This window comes from Cebus imitator, unplaced genomic scaffold (assembly GCF_001604975.1).
Source record: "Cebus imitator isolate Cc_AM_T3 unplaced genomic scaffold, Cebus_imitator-1.0 Scaffold910, whole genome shotgun sequence".
NCBI classification, from domain to species: Eukaryota; Metazoa; Chordata; class Mammalia; order Primates; family Cebidae; genus Cebus; species Cebus imitator.
The window spans coordinates 51,199-75,352 of NW_016108225.1; the positions used below are offsets into that span (position 1 = coordinate 51,199).

The 24,154-nt window shown below is 41.0% G+C and overlaps 1 pseudogene across 1 annotated transcript in view; it reads right to left on the bottom strand.

The window, feature by feature from the left end:
* Positions 1-6,270: 6,270 nt before the first annotated feature.
* The window catches only part of LOC108298185, a 44,609-nt pseudogene continuing 26,725 nt past the window's right edge, over positions 6,271-24,154 (bottom strand). The window contains exons 13-22 of the transcript XR_001822478.2: positions 18,701-18,774; positions 17,869-18,045; positions 14,982-15,170; positions 14,720-14,898; positions 14,415-14,474; positions 13,188-13,311; positions 12,110-12,257; positions 11,595-11,770; positions 7,247-7,408; positions 6,271-6,803 (exon numbers count right to left, since the gene is read on the bottom strand). The product of XR_001822478.2 is annotated as a ribosome biogenesis protein BMS1 homolog (transcript). The remainder of the gene's footprint in view (positions 6,804-7,246; positions 7,409-11,594; positions 11,771-12,109; positions 12,258-13,187; positions 13,312-14,414; positions 14,475-14,719; positions 14,899-14,981; positions 15,171-17,868; positions 18,046-18,700; positions 18,775-24,154) is intronic.

Sequence of the window (24,154 nt, forward strand, 5' to 3'; positions counted from 1 at the left end):
GAGGTGTGCAGCAGCGGCACGAAGCATTCCAAAGGTCACACACAGAGCAAAACAGCACTCTGTGAATAGTAAAGATAGTGTATTTGTCAATTATACCTTCATAAACCTGAGGCAAAGAGAAAATGAACCATAACAACAAAAAATAAAGCCGAGAAACATTTAAGAGATTTATTACTTTGTTTTAAAATAACAGAAGCAAGCCCATTACATGATAATACAAGTCGCATATTTTTGTGAGAAATATTTTACAAAGAAAAAAAAAAAAAAAATAAATAAATGGGAAAAAAAAAGCAAAAAAAAAAAAAAAAAATGTGTGGGAAAATGGCGGTGCTTCAGTTGTGTAAGCTGTCACGTCTAACACAGCCGCATCCTCGGCCTGGTGCTCCCCTGCAAGGCGCTCCCGCTTCTAGCGAAAAGAGGTCAATAGGGTCTCCCTATTGTGAGGAAACACACTTGACTCAACCTCACTCAGCCGCTGACATGTCGTGAAAATCCCAGGGTGCACAATTGAGTTTACTGGAGAAGAGTGTGGAGGAGTACAGCGGAGTCAGGAGCGGGTCCAGGGCAGGCCACACTGACCAGTGGTCTTGGGGGCCACCGTCAGAAGGAGCAGCGGCACCAGGTGGAGGCCGGGAGGGGGACATGAGAGCTGCCGCATTCCAGGCAGAGGGAACTGCAGGTGCTGAGGCCCCAGGCAAGTGCTCTGAGGGTTGAAGGGTCACTGTGGTCAGAGCCAGAGGCAGCAGAAGGGAGGCCCTAGAGGAAGGTAGAGGCCAGAGCAGCAGCCAGGCCAGACAAGCGCTGCGGCCTAGAAGCAAAGGGCAGCCGCGGAAGAGCTTGGGAGAGTGATATCAAATTTGCATGTTAAAACACCACCCTCAAGAAGTTCAGTCAATCATTAGAGACAAATGTCAGCCAAAAGATCACATAAATAACATATTTTCTAAAAACTAAACAACAATTTGGTAACTTCTTGGCTATGACACCAAAAGCACAGGCAACAAAAGAAAAAATAAATTGGACTTCATCAAAATTTAAAAACCTTCGTGCATCAAAGGTCAGAGCTAAAAGATAAGCCAAAGAATGAGAGAAAATATTTGTGAATGGTTTATCTGATATGGGTTTAATATCCAGAATATAAAAATAACTTCTACAATTCGACAACAACAAAACCTGATTCAAAAGATTTGAATAGACATTTCTCCAAAGGAGGTCTATGGATGGCCAATAAGCACACAGGAAGATGCTCAGCATCGCTAGTTATCACTGACACGCAGATCACAATGAGATGCAACTTCACACGCACTAGGGTGCCTGTTTTAAAAAAAACCAACCAACCAACTAACAAAAAAACAGAATAATGAGGGTAGTCCAGGCTGTGGAGAAATTGGAAACCTGGTACATATTGCTAGAAGGAATGTAAGATGCGCAGCAGCTGTGGATACAGTATGGCAGTTCCTCACACAATTAAACACAGAATGACATTTGACCCAGCAATTCCACTTTTAGGTATACACACAGAACTGAAAGCAGCGACTCACACGCTTATTTACACACCAGTGTCCACAGCAGCATCGTTCCCAACAGCCCAAACGTCCATAGCAGGTGAATGGATAAGCAATGTGCCGGAAAGACATTCACTGGGAAGATTATTCAGTCTTAAAAGGGAAGGAAGTTCTGACTCATGCTGCACTGGATGCACCTTGAAGGCAATAAGCTAAGTGAAATAAACAAGACACAAAAAGGCAAATATTGTATGATTCCATTTACAAAAGTATCTAGAGTAGTGAAATTCAAACAAAATAACAGGTTGCAGGGGCTGGGGGAAGGAAGGAATGAGGAGATGTTGTTTAATGGGTACAAAGTTTCAGTTTGGGATGGTGGAAAGGCTCTGAAGATGGCCGCACAGCACTGTGAAGGCAATTAATGCCACTGAATCATACCATTAAAAATTGTTAAAATGAGGCCGGGTGCAGTGGCTCATGCCTGTAATCCCAGCACTTTGGGAGGCCAAGGTGGGCAGATCACCTGAGGTCAGGGGTTTGAGACCAGCCTAACCAACATGGTGAAACCCCATCTCTACTAAAAACACCGAATTAGCCGGGCGTGGTGGCACATGCCTGTAATCTCAGCTACTTGGGAGGTTGAGGCAGGAGAATTGCTTGAACCCAGGAGGGAGAGGTTGCAGTAAGCCAAGATCGTGTCATTACACTGCAGCCTGGGCAACAAGAGCAAAACTCTGTCTCAAAAAAAAAAAAGTTGTTAAAATGATGTTTTATTATGCATATTTTCTCACAAAAAAATGGGAAAAAACCAAAACACAGCAAAACTAGATCTTCCACCCCCCTCATAAAAAAGTTAGACCATTTGGTGTAAATGTATGAAATATCTTTCCCTCTGCCTGCCAGTTGGCAACCTTATTTTAGAATGTCCATACTTTGCTTAAGGCAAGATTTAAAAGATTTCTCCAAATACCCACCCAATCAAAGTTTACCTGGTATTCAATAATAAAGTAACACCCCCAAATATGAAATGCTAAGTCTCACAAAAAAAACACTTTTGGCATTTAAATATCCAACATCTCAACCTTTTGTCTTATTAAATGATTACGAAAATGTATAATATTTTAAAACCATGAAATAAACTAGGTAAAATTAAGGAGACACAAATAAAATACAATGTCCTTGCTGAAGACCCTGAATAATGACCTTAAGAAATACCTGAGTCTGACAAAATACTAGATACGAGGAGTCAGGGCAACCAAGCTGATGCTCTTTCCCATCAGTGGGGTAAGCTCTGAAGCCTCCAGAAAGCTGAATCAGGCCCCATGTCTTTCTTCTTTGCTCAAACATTAATTTCTGACATGGTGGGCATGTCACCAAATGATAATACTTAAATAAAGCAAGTTCACATGTTTTGTTTAAAAAAAAGAAAGAAACAATCGAGTACATCCACAAATAGAAAACCACACACACCTGAACACATTGATGATGAAATAAGAATATTTAATGGCATGGAATGATATGTACACTCGAGGTTCAATGTTTTCAAAACATATCCAGCACTTATGGCTGCCTGTGTAGAGTAAAAAGATAGAAAGGTATAACAGAGAATATTTTTTACAATTTATAAAGTTTAATGCAATTGAGAAAGGTTTCTATAAAAATTGTTAAAATATTTTAGAGGGCAAATGCTTATTTTGCATAGCAATGCTTCAGTTACCTGGAATGCCCTCTCTGCTTTCTTCCAAGCAAATTTTATGAAGTACTAAGCTCAGTGGCTCTGCTCCAAGTGCGAACAAGGTGAACAACCCAGTTCTTCCTCTCATGGAATTCACATTCTGGTGGAATTTATTTTTGCAACATACTTGCTGACAATATCAAATGAATAATCCATTAGTAGTGAAATGTAATTTCACACTCTCCAATCTGGTCCTCATTTTGATAGATGTCTTCCTATGAGATGGATGCAAACTCACAGCAAAAACTATGCCTATACATACAGCCACATGCCACATGACGTTCAGTCAACGATGGGCCACATATATGGTGGTGGTTCCACAATATCGTGTTTTTGCTATGCCTTTTCTATGTTTAGATACATAAATGTTTACCACTGTGTTAAAAATGCCTACAGTCGTCAGTAAAGTCACATGTTGGGGGAAGCAGCAATGGAGGAAGGGTTTACAGTGTGCCTACATAAACTGGTTATAAGTAATATATAAAAGAAATCAGGAATAGTAAACTGTGGAAAACTGTAGGAGGCCTCTGGGGAGGAAGGCCTCTCTATTGCCAGCATGTTCCCAAGTACAGAGTGACCTAAGCTCTGATATTTTAAACATAGTGCCCAAGGACATAACACCCCCTTGAAGCACTGGAATGTAACCAGACACGTAGGCTCCTTGCTAAGCCTGCTCCCACCAGCTGCATTATAAATGGAGAAGCGTATGCTTTTAGCTCTTGAGAAACGCACATAAACTGCCACTGCTATCAATCTTACATTTGGTGCACAGCTTCTCTTTCACTGATTCACCCCACCATCTGCTCTATAGATAAAAGTGATTGTATTCAATAAATATTGTGGAAACCAGAGCTTGGGGCCTTTGCAGCCTCCTGTTCACTCTGGCCCTCTGGTCCCACTTTATGCATACTTAACCTGTCTTTTTCTCATTTCTTTTTTGCCACTGAAATTGGGGTATCCATGGGTGGTATGTGGGGGCCAGTACCCTACAGTTACATGCTGTCCAGGCTTGTAGCCTAGGAGCAATAGGCCATACCATAGAGCCCAGGTGCACAGTAGGCTGTCCCGTCTAGGTTTGTGTGTCACTCTATGATGCTTATACCGTGACAAAATTGCCTAATGATACATTTCTCAGAATGTATCCCCATCTTTAACTGATGCATGACTGTATTTTACTAACCTGGCCATCTAGGACTGTCACCAATAAAAATTCTACATGGAAAATGCTATTTATTGTTTCTTTCAGATATTAGAGATTCCTTTAGTTTTAAATAATCTTGATACACAAACTTATTTCTCTTGTTCTTCAAATATGATAAACCAAGATTTTTAATATTAGCAGGTATGACTTCCACCTACATATATTGTCTTCCACCTACATATATCGGCAACTGTGCTTAAACATTATTTTATTTCCCCATTGCTAAAGGATTTCACTCTTGTGGCTAAAACTATACAATTATAAATACTCATTTGCAATACTTCTCTTTGAACAAATTTGCTTATATAAGATACTTGCTGATCACCTTGTAAACTACTTAACTGTAAAACATGGTATGACTTAGAGTGCCTTGTATATTTTAGTTGTAGTTTTGCATTTTAAAATGTATCAATTATGCTATATAACAAATTAGTTTTAAATTATTTTATAATTTTGATGGGTTATTTGTCAGTCCCCAGGCCTACCAGCATACTAGATGATGAAATTCATAATAGCTCTTGAGGAATAGAGGAACATTTACACCCAGAGCTGCTCAGAAAGTTCTGGGCATGTTCCAGCTGTCACTTCCCAGGTGGAACCAGCCCTGATGGGATCCTCACATCCTCTTCCCATCTTATGAGACACGACGCTGAGCAACTGCCCACTGACAGGTTTAGGCTTTTAGAAAGCCTCTCAGACTAGGCCAGCTTCTGCCAATCCTGCCAATCCTCTTTGGCCCCTATGATGCTGTAAAGGCAATGTGGTACTCACCTCAGCAGCGCACATACTAAAACTGGAACAACACAGAGGTCAGTATAGACCCGTGCACAGATGACACACAAATTCATGAAGTGTTCCACATATGCATATTTTTTGAAACAGGGTCTTGCCCTGCCACCCAGGCTGGAGTGCAGCATGTTATCATGGCTCATTACAGCCTCAACCTCCCAAGCTCAAGAGATCCTCCTTCCTCAGCCTCCCAAGCAGCTGGAAATTCAGGTGCACAGCACCACACCTGGTAAATTTTTGCATTTTTTGTAGAGATGAAGTTTTGCCACGTTGCCTAAGCTGGTCTCAAATTCCTGGGTTCAAGTGATCCTCCTGCCTCGGTGTCCCAAAGTGCTGGGAATACAGGAGTGAGTCACTCTACCCAGCTGTGTTCCATATTTCTACACACAGCTGCACATATGGAGGAGTATATGTTCAGAAAAGTAAAGCTGGGGAAATGTGAATAAAATCAGTGGGCTGTATTAATGTCAATATTCTGATTGTGGTATGTGTGAAATGTTACCACTGAGAGAAATTGGGCAAAGTATACAATGTATGTGACTCTATGATTACATCATATAGAATTTGATTGCACACAACATATAATCATAAAATACATAACCTATATAATGGTATGATTACATCAATATAATGTTCAATTTTAAAAAGACTAATGTAGCTAAGGCAGGTATAATGCATGAGCATAATATGGGAAGCCTACCTCACTGATACATACAATTTCCTTGGTCTCTGCACCTGAGACAACAATCTCCTGGTCTAAAGCTTTAAAAAAGTACTTATTGTTACCTCATCACTATACTAATGTGCAAAACATATGAAATAAGATAGGAAATGTCCACGAGGGCCAGTGATCAAAGGAAATAACAGACAAAAAACCCCAAAAAACAAAAACACTACACACCCTTCTCTAAAAGTTTACATGAGAGCTGAGGGTTCAAGTGAATTTCTTTCCCTTCTGGAAGAGGCCTAATGAAGGTGGTAGAATAAATAATTATCCACAAAGAATTGTCAGGCATTCATCCCTAGTGAAAACTACTAAGTCACAACTAACAAAAAAAAAATATTTTAATGATATTTTTATAGCACAAATAACTAAACTGAGGCAGGCAGAGGGAAGTAGGAGAATCCACACAACCACAGCTATAGCACTTTAAATCTTGACAGCCCCAGGTGCTGAGAATGAACGCGGGTCCCAGCAGCCCAGGCTTCTCTGTTCCTCCTCTCACAGGCATAGCCTGGGTAAAGACATCTCTTGGGCTCTTGCCCCGACTTGTCATTCATAAGCATTCCAACTGTGATGTTTGAAACTGTCTACCTCCGCAGATCCACCCAGTCCAAAGGCTCACTGCAGTTGCCCCTCAGCCCCCTTCAAACTAGACTTCTGGTTTCTTCTTTCCTTCTGCCCCTGAATTCGGAAGAGCTTCTTCCTGAGGTCCTTCTGCCACTTCAGCTTCTCCTCTTCCTCCTTCTGCTTGGCTCTGAAGTGCTCTTTATTGTGTAGGTGCTGCTGCTCCTTGACCTTCTTCATCTTCTGACTATGCACGGTACTCAGAGCATCCAGCAGCGTGAGGATCTAACAAGGACAAAAGCCGGTGAGCATCAAAATGCTCTCTCAGTCACCGCACACTCGCATCCTAAGCACTAAGACTAGGGGCAACCCATGATTCAAATGAATATTAACTGCACGAAAATGCATCCTGCGCTAGGAAGTCATTGTTGGCATGGAGACACAGATGTGATTGCATTTTACCTTTAACACCGCTGTTCATCATTCAGTGGACACTGTACAGCTAACCAGGACAGAAGGGTTCCCCAGCCGTGTGTCTGTTATCCCCCATTCAAAAGCACAGGCAGAGCAGGACCAGGCAAAGGAAGGGAAATGGACTCTGGTTCTTCCTCTGACTTTAGTTTCAATGCCCTGAATAACTGAGACTGCATCAGAAACATGAAGTGTGCTGCTAAGAGTGTTCTCTTCCTATCTAAATGCAGCGTGCAGTATGGCATGGGCGACAGTACCTTTCTTTCATGAGGCTCGCGTATGACGGCTGGTCTCCGCCTGTCCTTCGGCACCTTGCCTGCCTTTGCTTGGGTCTTGGGCTTGTTCTTAAATGGCAGGGCCTTCAGCAAGGCTTTTGGAATGTGCAGTGAATTAAAATGTTTCTTTTGCCTCAGGATTGGCTGAAAAGAAAAATAAGGACTGTGTCATATTCAAATTATGATCAATGTGCATTTAAAACTTCTGCATAAAATCTTCTCATTGGGTTGACTTTTCCACAAGATCAGTAAATAGAGTCCGCTGGCCCTGAGAAATCAGGACTCAACTATCCGCCAAATATGGACTGTCTCAGTGGACACCCACAATTCTCAGTAAACAGAGGAACAGAGAGCTTATACTTACAACTCTCCCCCAAAACCCACTGTGTCCATTTCTATGGTATGGAACTATGGGGTTTCAACAGAGCAGATGAATAGACCCAAGCTCTCTTTTAATGAAAATTTCAGGCCTTGTCTTTTGTTCACTGAGGTGGTTGTTTCCCAGTCTACCAAAAATAATCTAGCTTTTCACCTTGACTATCAACCACTCTGGATTTTTTTTTTTTTGAGATGGAGTCTCACCCTGTCATCCAGGCTGGAGTGGAATGGCATGATCTCGACTCACTGCAACCTTCACCTACGGAGTTCAAGCGAGTCTCCTGTCTCAGCCTCCCGAGTAGCTGGGACTACAGGCACACCCCACCATGCCCATCTAAGTTTTGCATTTGAAGTAGAGATATGGTTTCACCATGTTGGTCAGGCTGGTCTCGAACTCCTAATCTCAGGTGATTCACCCACCTTGGCCTCTTAAAGTGCTGGGATTACAGGCATGAGCCACCATGCCCTGCCAATCTGGATTTAAGGACCATTCTTCCTTCAGTCAGCAGCCAAAGTGTCCTGATGCCTGATTCTAATTAAGAAGTTTAACTTTGTTCTATTTCTGATGGAAGGCTGGCTGAAAGAAGGGAGACTCAAATGACAGATGAAGGCAAAATACTCTACTGAATTTTCAAGGTAATCTTAACTTCTGTTTAATCAAGCTGACCCAGTTTCTTAACTGCCTCATAAACACTGTTAATAAATTGAAAGTTTTGTCCTAGGCTTTTATTAAAGTCAACTATATAGAAAAAGTTTCTCCTATGTCTTAAAATTTATTATTAAAGACATCATCTTAATAATCTTTCATATTCTCTGTTTAGGAACCCAAATTGTTTTCAAATTCAAGAATTCAGGGAAATCCTACAACTTACAAAAGAGTAGAATGAACAAGGGGCACCAAAGTGTATTTTAATAAAAATTCATGTAAGATAGTTCAAAATTTCATTAACTATTTTATATAAAATAAAAACCTAGGAGACTTCTGTTTCTAGCAGAGTGGCAGACTGATGAACAACCCTCTTATTACAAAACTGCATACTCCACAAAAAAGAACAAATCTTTTCAAATGCATTGTTAAGCTTTGAGGAGAATAATGAAAGTTCTAAGAAACCAACATCTAAATAAAAACAGAAGTCCAGACGGGCACTGAAAACCTAAAATTAAAAAAAAAAAAAAAAAAAAAAAAACCTGAACAAGCCAGCTGTCAGCAAGCATGTGCAATAGCAGGAACTCTTTAAGCTGCTGGTGGTGGTAGATGCCAAGCCACTGCACCCCCAGAACAGGACACAAAAACCTCAGCACTGAAGCAGAGCACAGGTGCCCTGGAGCTCCCACCCCACCCAGGAAGCCTCCAGCAGAAGTGTGTGTGCCCCTGAGCACCTGCAAGTCCAATATCCAGACCTTAGTATTCAGGGCCATGGGATGACGACCAAAAATGGAAAACCATTTTACCCACCAATGGATAAATGGTGATGCAATCATATAATGGAACTCAACAATGACAATAAATGAATGTCTGCCATAGACAAAAACATGGATGTGTCCTATAATACTGAATCAAAGAAGCTAGGCTCAATAGAATGTGCTGTATTTTATAAAAGTCAAAACCAGGCACAACAAATCCACATCAGGAACTGGGAAAGCGGCTATTTTGCGGGGCAGGACAGCAGTGCCTGGGAGAGGTCACAGGGTGAGGCTACTGCTTGGTCCAGGGTGTGGCAGCTTGGTGGCCACACTGTTCATCTAAGTGCACACTTAGGATTTGGGCACTCTTCTGTATGTACATTAACATTTCAATAAAAAGCTTATTGAAACATTCAAACTTCTGTAAAAACCCACATTGCTTCAACAGAAACCCAGCTGACAAAAGAAATCAAGAAAACAACCTTATTTATAATAGTATCAAAGAAAAACAAAAACTTAGGAATAAATTTAACCAAGAAGGTGAAAGATATGTACACTTGAAAATCATAAAACATTGATGAAAGAAATTTAGACATGAACAAATGGAAAGATGTCCTATATTTATGGATCGGAAGAACTAATATTGTTAAAATGTTCACACTACTCGAAACAAATATACAAATTTAACACATTCCTCACCAAAGTTCTGATGGCATTCTTCAGAGAACAGAAAAAAAAAAAAAACAAAACAAAACCCTGGCTCACCTCTATAATCCCAGCATGTTGTAAGGCCGAGGCAGGCAGATCATGAGGTCAGGAGTTGGAGACGAGCCTGGACACCATAGTGAAACCCCGTGTCTACTAAAAATACAAAACTTTGCTGGGCATGGTGGCATGTGCCGGTAGTCCCAACTACTTGGGAGACTGAGATTGCAGTGAGTCGAGATCATGCCACTGCAGCTTGGGTGACAGAGTGAGACTTCATCTCAAAAAAACAAAAACAAAAACAACACACACACACAAACCCCAAAACAAACAATCCTGAAATTCATATGGAACCACAGAAAACCCCAAACAGCCAACAGATTACTGTGAAAGAAAAAGTTGGATCCATCACACCTCCTGATTTAAAATTGTATTACAAAGCTATAGTTAACAAAACAGTGTGGTACTGGCATAAAAACAAACAAACAAAAATCAGACCAATGGAACAGAACAGAGACCTTTGAAATAAATCCAAACATATGCTGTCAAATAATTTTTGACAAGGGCAAACAAGGCAACACAATGGAAAAAAAGACAGTCTCTTCAATAATATTGCTGGGAAAACTGGATTTTCACATGCAAAAGAATAAAATTGGATCCTGATCATACACCATACACAGAAATCAACTCAAAACAGATAAAAGACCCAAATAAGACCTGAAACCATAAAACTCCTAGAAGAGAACAAAACGGGAAAGCCTCTTGACAGTGGACTTAGTAATAATTTTTTGGATTTCCCATTACAAGCGAGGCTACAAATGCAAATATTTGAAACAAGGAGGACTGCACCAAACTAAAAAGCTTCCGCACAGCAAAGGAAACAACCAACAAAATGAGAAGGGAATCTACAGACTGGAAGAAATATTTGCAAACCACATATCTGATAAAGTGTTAATATTCAAAATCTGGTAAAGAACTCTTACAACTTAATAGCAGACAAACGAGCCAGTTGATAAAATGGGTCAAATAAGAAATGACCAGTAGAAACTGGGGGATGTACAATAAAAGGTACAAAGCAGCAGACATGTGGGATGAACAAGTTAGAGATCTAATGTACATCATGTGGCTATAGTTAATAAAAATGTATTGTCTTTGGGATTTTTGTTAAATAAGTAGATTTTAGCCGTTCCTGTTACACAACAAAATGTAACTATGTGAGATGGCAGACACATTGTTTCACTATAATAACCAGTTTACTGTCTATATGTATCCTTTAAGATCATGTAGTCAACCTCAAATATACAAAATAATTTTCTTTTTTTTGAGATGGTGTTTTGCTCTTCTTGCCCAGGCTGGAGTGCAATGGCACAATCTCGGCTCACCTCAACCACCGCCTCTCAGATTCAAGCAATTCTCCTGCCTCAGCCTCCTGAGTAGCTAGGACTACAGGTGCATGCCACCACTCCTGGCTAATTTTTTTGTATTTTTAGTAGAGACGAGGTTTCACTGTGTTAGCCAGGATGGTATAGATCTCCTGACCTCATGATCCACCTGCGTCGGCCTTCCAAAGTGCTGGGATTACAGGCATGAGCCACTGTGCCGGGCTGTAAAATTTATTTTAAAAAAGAAAAGTTTGTCTTCAATCCAGAAAGAAACACTATTACCACTTTTTTGGTGTTCTGTTACAAAATATTCCATGAATATACAACTGTTCAATCAAATTCAATGTTAGACTTTATACTTGGACATTCAAAGCATGTAAGACATTATAGAAAAGTGTCTATGTGACTCCCTGTCTGCAGAGCACAGGCTGCATCTGCACTAACGCACACGTGACTGCTACCTTATACAGAGAGTCCTTGTGTGCCTTTAGTCTGATGCCATGGGCGAGCCTGAGTTGACCTGTGGTCCGCATTCCTGAACAGGTGTCTTTTTCACCCACTGGTTTCAACAAAGATGTTACTGGGTTATAGGAGGCTGGGATTGAAACTGGATACCAAGTTCGCATGAAGACAATAGCTGAAAAGAGAGGTACTTTAACATTTTCAAAAGAAGATTCACATCCATATTGCAAAGAAACAAAGAACAAAATCTGCACTCCAAACTTCTTTACCTGGTGGCAAAGTATGTGAAGAGAAAGCTCGTTAAGAAAACTACTCTCATAGATCACAGTACTGTTACTTGGTGTGACCAGGGGACTGCAGACACAAGGTGCATGGGCACATCGCATACAACTGGGAGATCTAATACTGGAGCTGCTCAAATCTCTAGAGACGTGACTCTAGCCTCTGGTCACACTGGCTACAAGTCAAGCATGAATGGTAACACCCTTCCCTGAACACCACACTAGACACTCACCGCTCATCAGCAGCTTATCCTCAAAGCTGGCCCGGAAAGCTCCTTCTGGAGCCCGGAGCGCTTTCTTGATCTGCCCCCTTATCCCATTGACAGTTCGAATCATAGCACCTTCAAATTAGGCCACTTCCAAGGCAGAATTAAACATTCCCTACAGGTATAGCAAGATAAAAACATACACACACACTTTACACTTTATATACTTATATGCTCATATACTTTATGCTTACTTCTTATCTGAAACACACATCACTGGTTAAAGAACAAAAACGATGCACTGACAGGTGATAAAATAATCAAACTGTACTTGCCCCTGAAAGTTGAATTACTACCTCAAAAATAATACAACTCTTTCATTTTTCCCAGAATAATCATGTGGGTTTATGGGCATGCTCATCACTGCTGTCTGCGTGGAAGAGAAGATCAAAGAGGGATTTACTGAACTGAACTGGCCTAGGCAGCCTTTGCTGACATCTCTCAGACTGGACCGCAGCCCAGACCCTTTTACTCAGGTACATGCACTTAGAACATGAAAACAGTAAGATAAATGCCAGTGGTATTATTACTTTATGTTGCAAGAACATTTTATGATCTTCCTAACTGTTGTTTTTAATGGAAACATCCCCACTAAGAAAACTGTCAATAAATGCTGCTCAAACTACCCTCCCTAGATACTGGAAACCAGTACATCCATTTCTCTGTACCCTTGCCAAGTTGTCTGCGAATGCTTTGTCTATTTTCCTACTGAATGGTTAGGCAAACTTGTGATTTTTTTTCCCTTTCTTAACACAAATCCCAAAAGTAGGAAATAAAACCCAGTGGATAAAATGATGTATTTTCAATATGAGTTCTGCAGCAGTCTCACATGGAAGTCATGAGTAACAGCCTCAATTCCTAAATAGCTGTTACTACTGCTTTTTTGAGCATAAGTAACACAGAATATAGACAGCAAACAAAGAAGACACGAGGCTGATAAAAAATTTCAAATACTTTTCTAACAACATGAGGCCCATATTTTAGTATTTCATTCCTTTTCTCAATGTGGACATTTATAAATATGAGAATATTTAGATACACAGACCTTAATAAATGAAGTGTTCTTGAAAATTTTATATGGAAAACCAGTTAGCTTTAATTTCTTCACAATTTTTATGGATTTATCCAGATCAAGGACAACTCCTGCGGCAGTTATCCGGAAATCAGGCCAACAGGAATCCCAAAATTTTAAAATAGGAATAATATCAGCAAGAGAAAAACTTCAATTCTATGTGACACAATAAATTACCAAAGTGAATTTTACTTACAATAGCTAAGAAAAACAAGAGAGACCATCTGAACTTGCAACCCAGTGGTTTGATAAAAGCAATGCAAAACTTTAAAACTGGTAAGCCAAAGTAACAAGGATGACTTAAGACTGGGTGTGATGGCTCACGCCTGTAATCCCAACACTTTTTGGGAGGCTGAGGTGGGTGGATCACCAGAGGTCAGGAGTTCAAGACCAGCCTGGCCAAAATATGGCAAAACCCCATTTCTACTAAAATACAAAAATTAGCTGGGCATGGTAGCGTGCACCTGTAATCCCAGCTACTTGGAAGGCTGAGTCAGGAGAATTGCTTGAACCCAGGAGATGAAGGTTGTGGTCAGCCGAAATCACACCACTGTACTCCAGCTTAGACAACAGAGTGAGACTCTGTCTCAAAAAAACAAAACAACAACAAAAAAGGGTTACTTGAGTACTTTCCTGCGACTGATTTCAGAGGAACATAATTTCATTATAATAATCTATTTGGAATGAAATGGAAAAGAAAAATGCAGTTGCAATGTTTAGGAAATCAAACTTTGGATCTTCAGGGCAGATTCCAACTGCTCATTATTCTGCTTTCTTCTCTATTAAATAGAACCAATAAACCTTGCCCTGCCTGACTGTTCAAATGAAAATGGAATGAACAGACTGCTACTCCAGCATGGCTGCAGGGAGCCTCATGTCTGGCTGGTCTCTGATGGCTCTTCACAACCTCATATAGTGCTCAGCACATGGCGAGCACTGCTTAAGTACTTGCTTAGATAAATACATCCAGAAAATGCACATAAATAGAAAATGTCTTCAGTACCATAATCCTTCCATCTCTCCTCCTATACTCCCACACCCTACTGAAAAGGATGTAGGAAGATTAAAAGCAAAGGGAAATTTACTTTATATTACAAAAAATGAGTAATTTTCAACTTAAAGTCTCATGTACATAATAACCCACTTTCAGGATGTTTTTCTCAAACCAATCTGTAAAAGAAATTATCCAAAATAGTTACCATTATGCCACTGACAGACTGCACTGCCAAGAAACCAGTTCCCTGTGGAGTGACAGGGCCTTAAAGGAAAAGGAAAAAAAGAAATATAGCAAACCATTAGTTTTAGATTCTAGGTTTACATATTGGATATGAACATTTAGATCTGGATACAAATTTACCTATATACTCCAAACTACCTTCCCTCTCCCAGAAAAGAGAAAAATCTTAGGAGTGGAATTTTATGAAAGGAAAAGCACAAAGCTGCAATGATGCAGACTGTAAGGTTTAATCTTGGCAACAAGCAACTTATTGTAATCATATTTTATCAAAAAGGTTGCTCTGCAATGCATGTACTGTGTCGTGTACTTTAGAAGCCTTTGTCTTCCATTGTGGTCTTCGATATAACAGAGTGGGATGGTCTGAAAGCTCCTCCACCCTACAGAAAATATGACTGGATCTTGGAACTTGAGGATTTTCTTATACCAGCGATGTTTCTTCAGATGCATCTGAGGGGATGAAAGGGTAAGATGACTGATGGAAGGGGAATCCACAGAGCCTCAGGCACCAAATATGCAGCAAAGGGACCCACCTGCACGTATCCAACATTGCCCTCACTGTTGCCCAAGCCACCCAGGATAATGGGGTAATGGGGGTCAAAGTTCTGCACAAATTTGCAGGGAACATTTTCAATCTCAATGCAGACGTACATACCAGGTCAAAAACCCTCATACTGAACTCTGGCTTCATCATCTTGATCCTCAAATTCTGCACAGTTCAGCTGTACATGACAGGAAAAAAAAAAATCCACATGCCATTATCTGTAATAAACATAAAATTGACATGAACAAATTAGCAACTTCTAAATAAAGAACTGTGGACAGAATTATGTAGGCTTTAACCTATTAAAAATACTAAACATTTGGCTGGGCACAGTGGCTGACGCCTATAATCTCAGCACTTTGGGAGGCAGAGGTGAGTGGATCACTTGAGGTCAGGAGTTTGAGACCAGACTGGCTAACATAGTGAAACCCTATCTCTACTAAAAATACAAAAATTAGCTGGGTGTGGTTGTATGTGCCTGTATTCCCAGCTACTTAGGAGGCAGAGGTGAGAGAATCGCTTGAACCCAGGAGACAGAAGTTGCAGTGAGCTAAGATCATGCCATTGTACTCCAGCCTGGGCAACAAAGCAAGAGTCCATCTAAAAAACAAACAAACAAACAACTACTACACATTTTACCTCTACAGTCTGCTCAGACTGTGTCAACTGTTTTCTTCCCTGCTGCTCCAAGGGACAACAAATGCAGACAACTCTGTGGAGCCCTGTGTGCCCAAACAATGGAAACATCCCCAGTCCATAACTTTTTTCCCTCTCTACAAGCGATTCTTTCACACTTTTCTCCTGTCTTCAAACACCCAACTCCTCCCTCCCCTTCACTCAGCTGACGGCTGTTTGCTGATTCATCCAAACCCAAAAGAACCTCCACAGTCTACCCCCTACCAGGGTTTCCTCCTGTATCCAGCCTTACCAGAGCTCCGAGCTGGCCCATAGGAGAGCTATGTGTGGCTATTTAAATTAAAATTAATTACAATTACATAATATTTAAAATGCAGTTCCTCAGTCACACTAGTCACACTGGAAGTGGTCCTTATCAACCTGTGGCTAGGGTTACAATATTGGGAAGCAGAGATGTGCATCTCCATGATAACAGAGAGTTCTACAGGCAGCTCAGGCACAGATGATCTGTCCATGCCTCCACTCAGGGCCACACATCACTTGCTCACTAGTCACCATCCACTCTTCCTGGACTTTATTCCAATGGCTCTTCTCTGTTATTTCTCTTATCGCAAAACCTTTGATTCCACTTCTTCCACCAACAACTGCTCCATTCCTCTGCTTCTCTCCACAGCAAAGCCCCACAAAAGTTTTCTGCAGTCACAGTCTCCAGTTCCTCTGCTCCATTCTCCTACATCCATGAAAAGTGGCGCTTGCCAAGATTCCTGAAGGCCTCCACGCCCCTCCTCCAGTGGCCAACTCTGCCTTGACGAGTTACCATGGCAGTGGAATCTGAACAATGTGTCACCTCAGTGTACAGCTGGCCTCCTGCATGCCTGCATGCTCACACTGCTTCTCCCTCCTGGGCACTGCTCAAGCCTCACCACCATAGTCGCCCCTCTCACCCACACCAGTCCTGCTCCTCCCACTCACTCTGCACTCACTCCCTGGTCACCTCACAGCTTTATGTGGCATCTACATGTTAAGAGCTGTTCATCTAAGTCCCTAGCTAGTCCTCTCTCTCTAGACCTGACACTCCGCTTGTTTGCATGACACCCAGCCAACCCAAACACCATCCTCCCAAAGCTGCATCCATAGAGCGTTTTCTGTCTAACTTACAACAATCCACCCTTCCGGGAACTTCCAGTTGTCAACCTCATTTCCTCTCACACACCCCACATTCAGTCCAACAGGAAATCCTACTGACCCAGCTTCCAAATAAAGTATAACCAGTTTGATTCTTTGTCTCATCGCCACTGCCAACCCTCTGGTTTGTGCCACCCAAATGATCTCTTGGCAGAGTGATCTGATTACCTGAATGTCTCTCCTCTGCTCAAAACCCTCCAAGGACTCCCATTTCAGAGTGAAAAATTCAGTCTTTTACAATGGCCCACAGGCTCTAGGTCATTTTAAATTATAAATGGTGTGAAGCAAAGACTTCAGAGTTAGCTTATTCATGTCTGTCAAAGGTCAACACAGACTTGCAACCACTAAGCTAATACCTAATCAGGAGACAGTTCTTTGATTAGATGAAGACCTAGGGTGAGCAGAGCCTCTCAACTCCCTTTCACAAATTGTATACCTAATCTGTTTCAGCTTACAGACATACTCCTGGCCCCACTAACAAGGTGCAACTCAGATGCCTGCCATCAACTATACACACATTTGTGTCTGTCTTCTTCAGAATGAGATCACCACCTCCAACAGCCTGCTCAGCACCCCCAGGCAGGAGGGCCACACCATCTCCCTTTATCTCCACATCTGACCTTACACTCCACATGTCCTTCTGAACTTTGACCAGGATGAGTTTTTAGAGCACTCCTCCTGGGAGCTCTGGTGTGTCCATAAGCCACAAGGGCCACTGATCGCCTGCCATTAAAATCAGGGAGCAGCGATCGGAATAGGCAGCCAAGGCTTGCACTAAAGCAAACACTGTCTCAGATCACTACACTGTGAAAGTCTCAAAAGCAGAGACCATGTCTCAGTCATTTCTAATTCTTGGTACAAAATAGGTATGGATATTTTTCTGGTGATCTTCTGACTGCAAAAACAATGAGCTCATTGCATGAATAAACACACTCAAATCATCTCTACCCAGAGTCCAAATGAATGGCAGAGAAGCAGGATAGGAAGCAGAAACCCAAAGTCAGATTCCTGTGCTATGACAGTCTTGATGGCTGAGAGGAACTGAGGTTTCTCACCTCTGCTTGTTTCTGCATTTCTCCTTTGAGATCATCAAAATATGTGCTTTCTCCTTCATCATATTCTGCATCAAACATCTCCTTCAATTTTCTCTTCTTATCCAAATGCTTTTTCTTGGCACTTTCCTCTTCATTGGGGTCAATTTCTTCCTTAACTTCTTTCTCTACATCTTCATTCTTAAATTCCCAGAAGAAAAAATTTTGTATACATTTATGAAGGCCTTTTCTTTAAACATTAGATTTTTTAAAGTTTTATTTGAACAAAAATTTTAGCAAAAATCTGTTATCATTATCAATAAAACAAAACAAAATACGACATTTGTCTCTGAATTACTTGATATTGCTACAGGAAATGGTTACATCTGCATTACAATTAGCTTCCATTCCTTAAGCTGGCTGGGAACACAAACTGGAATAAAAATAACAGACATGTCCCTCACCCGGATGCCCCCAGACCCTGTTCTAAAAAAATATTAGGGAGAACAGGGACTTTGTTCTTTTAAATTTAAATTTAGAGAAGAGGACAATTAAATTTAAGAAGAGGACAATGATGGCAATGGTGGAATGTAACCCCAAGGAGCTAAGACTTCCATGAATGAAAAATCACAGCGGACTTGGCAAATGACGGGCAAGAAGCAGTAGTACGTGTCATCCGAAACTTAACAAGTAAACAAGAAAGCTTATCTCTGGTCCCCACATCCTGACCTTTTAGGAAGGAATCCATTCATCCAGTCTGCAATCGTCACACATCACAAGTCAGATTTGCATTTCTCAATGTGGGCCTCTCTCAGAACACAATGACCAAGAACAGCCAGTCATAGCAAAGTCATACCTGAGTAATGGGGCCTGATTTCCCCTTGTGCACATACCCTGTTTCCACGTCTTCAAAGTCACCATAGAGCTCCTCTGGAAAAGAACACCCAAAGGCTGCTCTGTGAGCCAGGCATGCATGTGTCGCTGGTCCCACCCGCCACAGGCCCACAGTGTGCTCCATGTTCCAAGCCTCATTCTCACTGTTCCCATCATTACAAACACAGGCAGAACTTTGCACTCAGGAATGCTTCAAAAAACAGTTAGTATTTCGTCATCTCTTTAGGTAAACTAAATGGACCTGAGCCGCATTTTCACACTTCATGTCAAAATGCAGATCTCAATTTTTCCAGTATAGATAATGGACATTCTTTTTTTTTTTGATGTGGAGTCTTGATCTGTCACCCAGGATGGAGTGCAGTGGCACAATCTCAGCTCATTGCAATCTCCACCTCTTGGATTCAAGCAATTTTCCTGCCTCAGCCTCCAAGTAGCTGGGATTACAGGTGCCCACCACTGGGAAAGGCTAATTTTTGTATTTTTAGTAGAGATGGGATTTCACCATATTGGCCAGGCTGGTCTCGAACTTCTGACCTCATAAACCACCCACCTTGGCCTCCCAAAGTGCTGGGATTACAGGCGTGAGCGACTGGGCCCGGCCAATGGATGCTCTTGATGAGAGACACAGGTCTGTGTCCCCCCAAACTAATAGTTCAAAGAGTGAATAGAAAAGCCCCATGCTGATACCAGCATATGTGAAAAAGAGACTCAGTGTAAGTTCAACATGACACAATTGTGTAACACACCTAGGGGAAATCTTAGATTCTATAAAACATAGCATTTAGATCAAGAGTATAGCCCCAAACCACACCAAATCCATGGGAAGAGCTCATTCACTCATTCATTTCTTCATTTGTTTTTGGAGCTCTGAGCTCAATTATAGGTCTCACTCTTAAAAGAAATTGACAAGCAAGGCTGGGTGCAGTGGTTCATGCCCATAAACTCAGCACTTTGGGAGCCCAGGAGATGGAGTTTGCAGTGAGCCATAATTGCGTCACTGAACTTCAGCCTGGGTGACAGAGTGAGACCCTGTCTCAAAAAAAGAAAAGAAAAGAAATAAAAGAAATACACAAGTTAAAACTCATTTGGGAGGCAACATTTTAAAGGCTACTAAAACATTTTCACATAAGAGCCAAAGAACCAGGTAGAAGATATAACAGATAGGAGGCTCCTATTTGTAACAAAAGCAAAAAAGGGTAAAAGAGAAATCAACCTAACAAGAAATACGCCAGAACTTTAGTTTTTTAAAAAAGAAGAAAAGCTTTAATAAGCTACCAAAGGATAAAAGGAATAGCATCACTGCCAACACTTGTAAGTGCTCTCCACACCAGGTACTGCGTTAAGTACTTTCCTTGCCTTAACCACACTCTTCAACTCAAGGAAGTAGGTGTTGTAAATATTATCTACGGAATAATGATATGCCCTTATTTGAAAAGAAAGACACAATATCACTAATATGCCAATTCTTCCTTTAGCAGTTACAACCCAGAACCACCACTAAGGACTTCTGGTCTAGAGAAGACAACACATTATTCCCTCCTGACTAAGAAGTGTAACCTCAACTGTAGAAACAGTAGACAAGAGATGATCAATGGAGAATTCTGAACGGTGGACAGAAAAAGGCTGCTGAGGGGCTCTAGCACTGGGGAATGCATAGTGGCCAGGTGTCTCCCTGGACCCCATCCAACAGGAGGGTGACCTAGGCCCACTGTTTCCCAACTCCCAACCTAGCAACAGAAGGCAACGCAGGCAGGCTCAATCCACCCCAGGACAAAGGCAATCTTCCTCACAAGAAAACCAGCTCCACACCAAGACAACCACCCACCCACCTAGCTGCAGCAGGTGGCCCAGCCGGGGGCAGCTTCCCTGGTCCCTCAGGTGGACACCAGCAGGGACTGGTGGGAGAGTCCCAGTGATACCAGATAAGCCAAACAAACCAAAATAGCACCATGAAAGCTCTGAAATTAAATTGTCATTAGAATCAGCCCACAAAGTAGACCAGGACTTACATACTAAACCTAAACAGGAGAACTGCCTGCAAAAATAAAAAAATTACATAGGCCTTCTAGCGGAATAACCAAAATGTATAGGAATCAAGAGAATATCACCTGTTATACCACTGAGAAAATAATAATTTTAATGTGAAGGGACAACTGAAGACACCAACACTGAAATGAGTCAGATGCTGGAACCATCTGACTCATTGCTTTTAACAGCCAGTATAAAAATGCTTCAACAAGCAACAACAAATCCCATGGCAACAAACAAAAAACTGAAAACTTCAGCAAAGAGAATGGAAAAGAATCAAATGGAAATTAGAAATATAAAATACAGTAACATAAATTACAAAATAAATCTCTCAGGATGGGCTCTATTGAGTAAAAGTGGAGATGACACAGGAGAGAATCAGAGAACATAAAGCCTGATCAGCAGAATTCACCCAGTCTAAACAATAGAGAGAAAATAACCTGAAAACAAATGAACAAAAGTTGTATAGACCTGTGTGACGATAACAAAAGACCCTGCATTTATGTTATCTGAGTCTTACAGGAGACCAGAGCTGCGAGAGCACATAAAGAATTAATGCCTGATGCTTCCCACATTTGGTGAAAGATAGAAACTTACAGATTTCAAGAAGCTGAGCAAATCTCAAAGTATACCAAAGAAAGCAACACCAATTAAACTTTCAAAACTAAAAACAAAGACCAAAAATGGCAGAATGCCCGTAGGGACATGCCAACTCAAATGTCAGTATATTTTTCCTCTAAAATCATGGAGGCAAGAGGGAAATGCCATATTTTCAACTACTTAAAAAAAAAAAACAAAAAACCTGTCAGCTACAAATTCTATATCCTGTGAAACTACCCTTCAGAAATGAGAGAAATAGACATTCTCAGAGGAAGAGAATATAGAAATTCATCACTAGTAAATTTAGAAATGCTAAATATTGCTGTTACTTCTTCTTTTTTTTTTTTTTTTTCCATTCCTCACAGCACATTTATTTCAGTAATTCTGTTATGTCGGTTCTTAGCATGAGCATAGTGTTACACGATTTTCGTACATATAATCACATCCAAAACAAGTTCTAAAATTTAAATTGTAAACATTCTCATCATATGTAGAAATATTTTAATTGGTATATTAAGTTTTGCTAACTGATCAAATTTGGAAGATAATATAAATGAGAACGTCTATTCTAAACTGTGTAGTGAGCATTGTTTATTAATTACATTTCTACAATGTTAAATAAAGAAAATTAAAAAACTAGAAAATAAAAAAATGGCTACAGAAAGTTCTTATGCAGAAGGGATGAATATGGTACTACAGGAAGGCGGACAAAAGAGAAAGACCAGAAACGTGGACACATACACTAGACAATCTGGAGTTCAGCATTTGATGGCTGAAACAAAAACTATACCACCACTTAATATTCAAGCCAGCGATTTATAAAAGCAGAAAAGGTAACAAGACCCAAATGGAAGATGGGTTTCGAGACTTTGAAGAGGTAAATACTGGTACCAGTAGGCTGCTATATTACAATACTCATAACATCCAGAACAAACACTTTAAGGCTATACAAAGAGATACTCATAACATTATACAGAAATAAATCAAGATGGAAGGAAAGAAAAAGGAAACAAAGCAAATAATTAAAACATCAGACTTAAGCAATTATGCAACAATAAGTACCTTAAATATAAATGGTCTCAATAAACCAAAAGACAGACTGATGGGGAGCACAGCTATAATAAACACATGGCCCAACTAGATACTTTTCATAAGAAACTTCAAACTCACTTAACGATGTAAGTAGGCTGAAAGTTAAAGAATGGAGAAAGATATCCCATACAATCATTAATTTTTTAGGGAAGCAAGAGTGAATATATTAATATCTCATGAAGTAGACTTCAGAGCAAAATAATTTATCAGAGCTGGAGACGGTCTTTGCTGAATTTTAAGATCTAAAATTTCCTATGCTGCCTTGACATCTTTGAGCCTCACAGAGTCCCAAAGGCCTAGCCACGGATTTTTCTGTTTCTACCAGACAGCCCCTACCCCGCCACCACCCAGCAGGAAGGCTCCCCACCAGGCTAGTTATTCTATCAGCCAGAGCAGCTGCACCTCAGCCTAACAAGTTTCACTTCACCTGTTTGCCAGCCCATGAATTTATTCAAACAAGCCAATCACAAACCCCTTGGGAACCAATGATCATTGTGCGTTCCTGTTACTATCAAGCCTGCCTGCCTCCCCCAAGCCCAGTCCTCACTCCGCTACTGAGTACAGTGCCCATCTGACCCTGGGTGGCATGCAGTGTCCTCTTCTAAGCTGTGAGTGTATGTGACTAAAACACTGCTGTCAGTCTCGTCCATTCACACCAGGTGTCGTGTTCAGCCATCTCCTATACTTTAGGGCAGGGACCCCTCCTTCACCAATGGGGTGAAAAGGAAGTGACCATAACAACTGCATAGCGACAATAGGATTAACCCACCAACATCCTCCTCTCAGCAACTGTTAAAACTAGGCAGAGGCCGGATGCAGTGGCCCAAACCTGTAATCCTAGCACTCTGGGAGGCCAAGACAGAAGGATCGCTTGAGGCCAGGAGTTCGAGCCTGGGCAACACAGCAAGGACTCATCTCTCCAAAAAATTTTAAATTTAGCCAGGTGTGGCAGCACACACCTATAGTCCCAGCTACTTGAGCTTAAGGCAGGGGAACTGCTTGAACCTAGGAGGTCAAGGCTGCACTGAGCCATGTTTGTGCCACTGCACACTCTAGCCTAAGTGACAGAGTGAAACTAGGCAGAAAAGGAGCAAGGATTTACAAAAGATCTGAACAGTCAACCAGCAAAATCTGACATCTGTACAAAACCCCACTCCCCAACAGGAAAATACATACATTTTTAAAGCCAACAGAACATCTACCAAGACAAAGTACATTCAGGGCAATAAAAGCAATTGCAGCAAATAAAATCATTCAAGTCATAAGAAAATGTTCTCAGAACATAATGTAGTCAAGCTAGAAATCTATAATAGAAAAAGAGAAAATTCTCTAAATATTCAATAATTAAAACTACATACTTATAAATAATGCATGGGCCAAAAAGAAGGCCCAAAGGAAATATGAATGAAAATACAACATATGAACATTTGTGGAGTGCAGCTCAACAGTGCTAGGAAGGAAATTTAAGCACTAAATACTCACATTAGAAATGAGAAAAGATAGGCCAGGGGTGATGGCTCACAGCTGTAACCCCAGCACTTTGGGAGACCAAAGTGGGCGGATCATGAGGTCAAGAGATCAAGTCCATCCTGACCAACATGGTAAAACACCATTTCTACTAAAAATACAAAAATTAACTGGGCGTGGTGGTGTGCACCTGTAGTCTCAGCTTCTTTGGAGGCTGAGACAGGAGAAA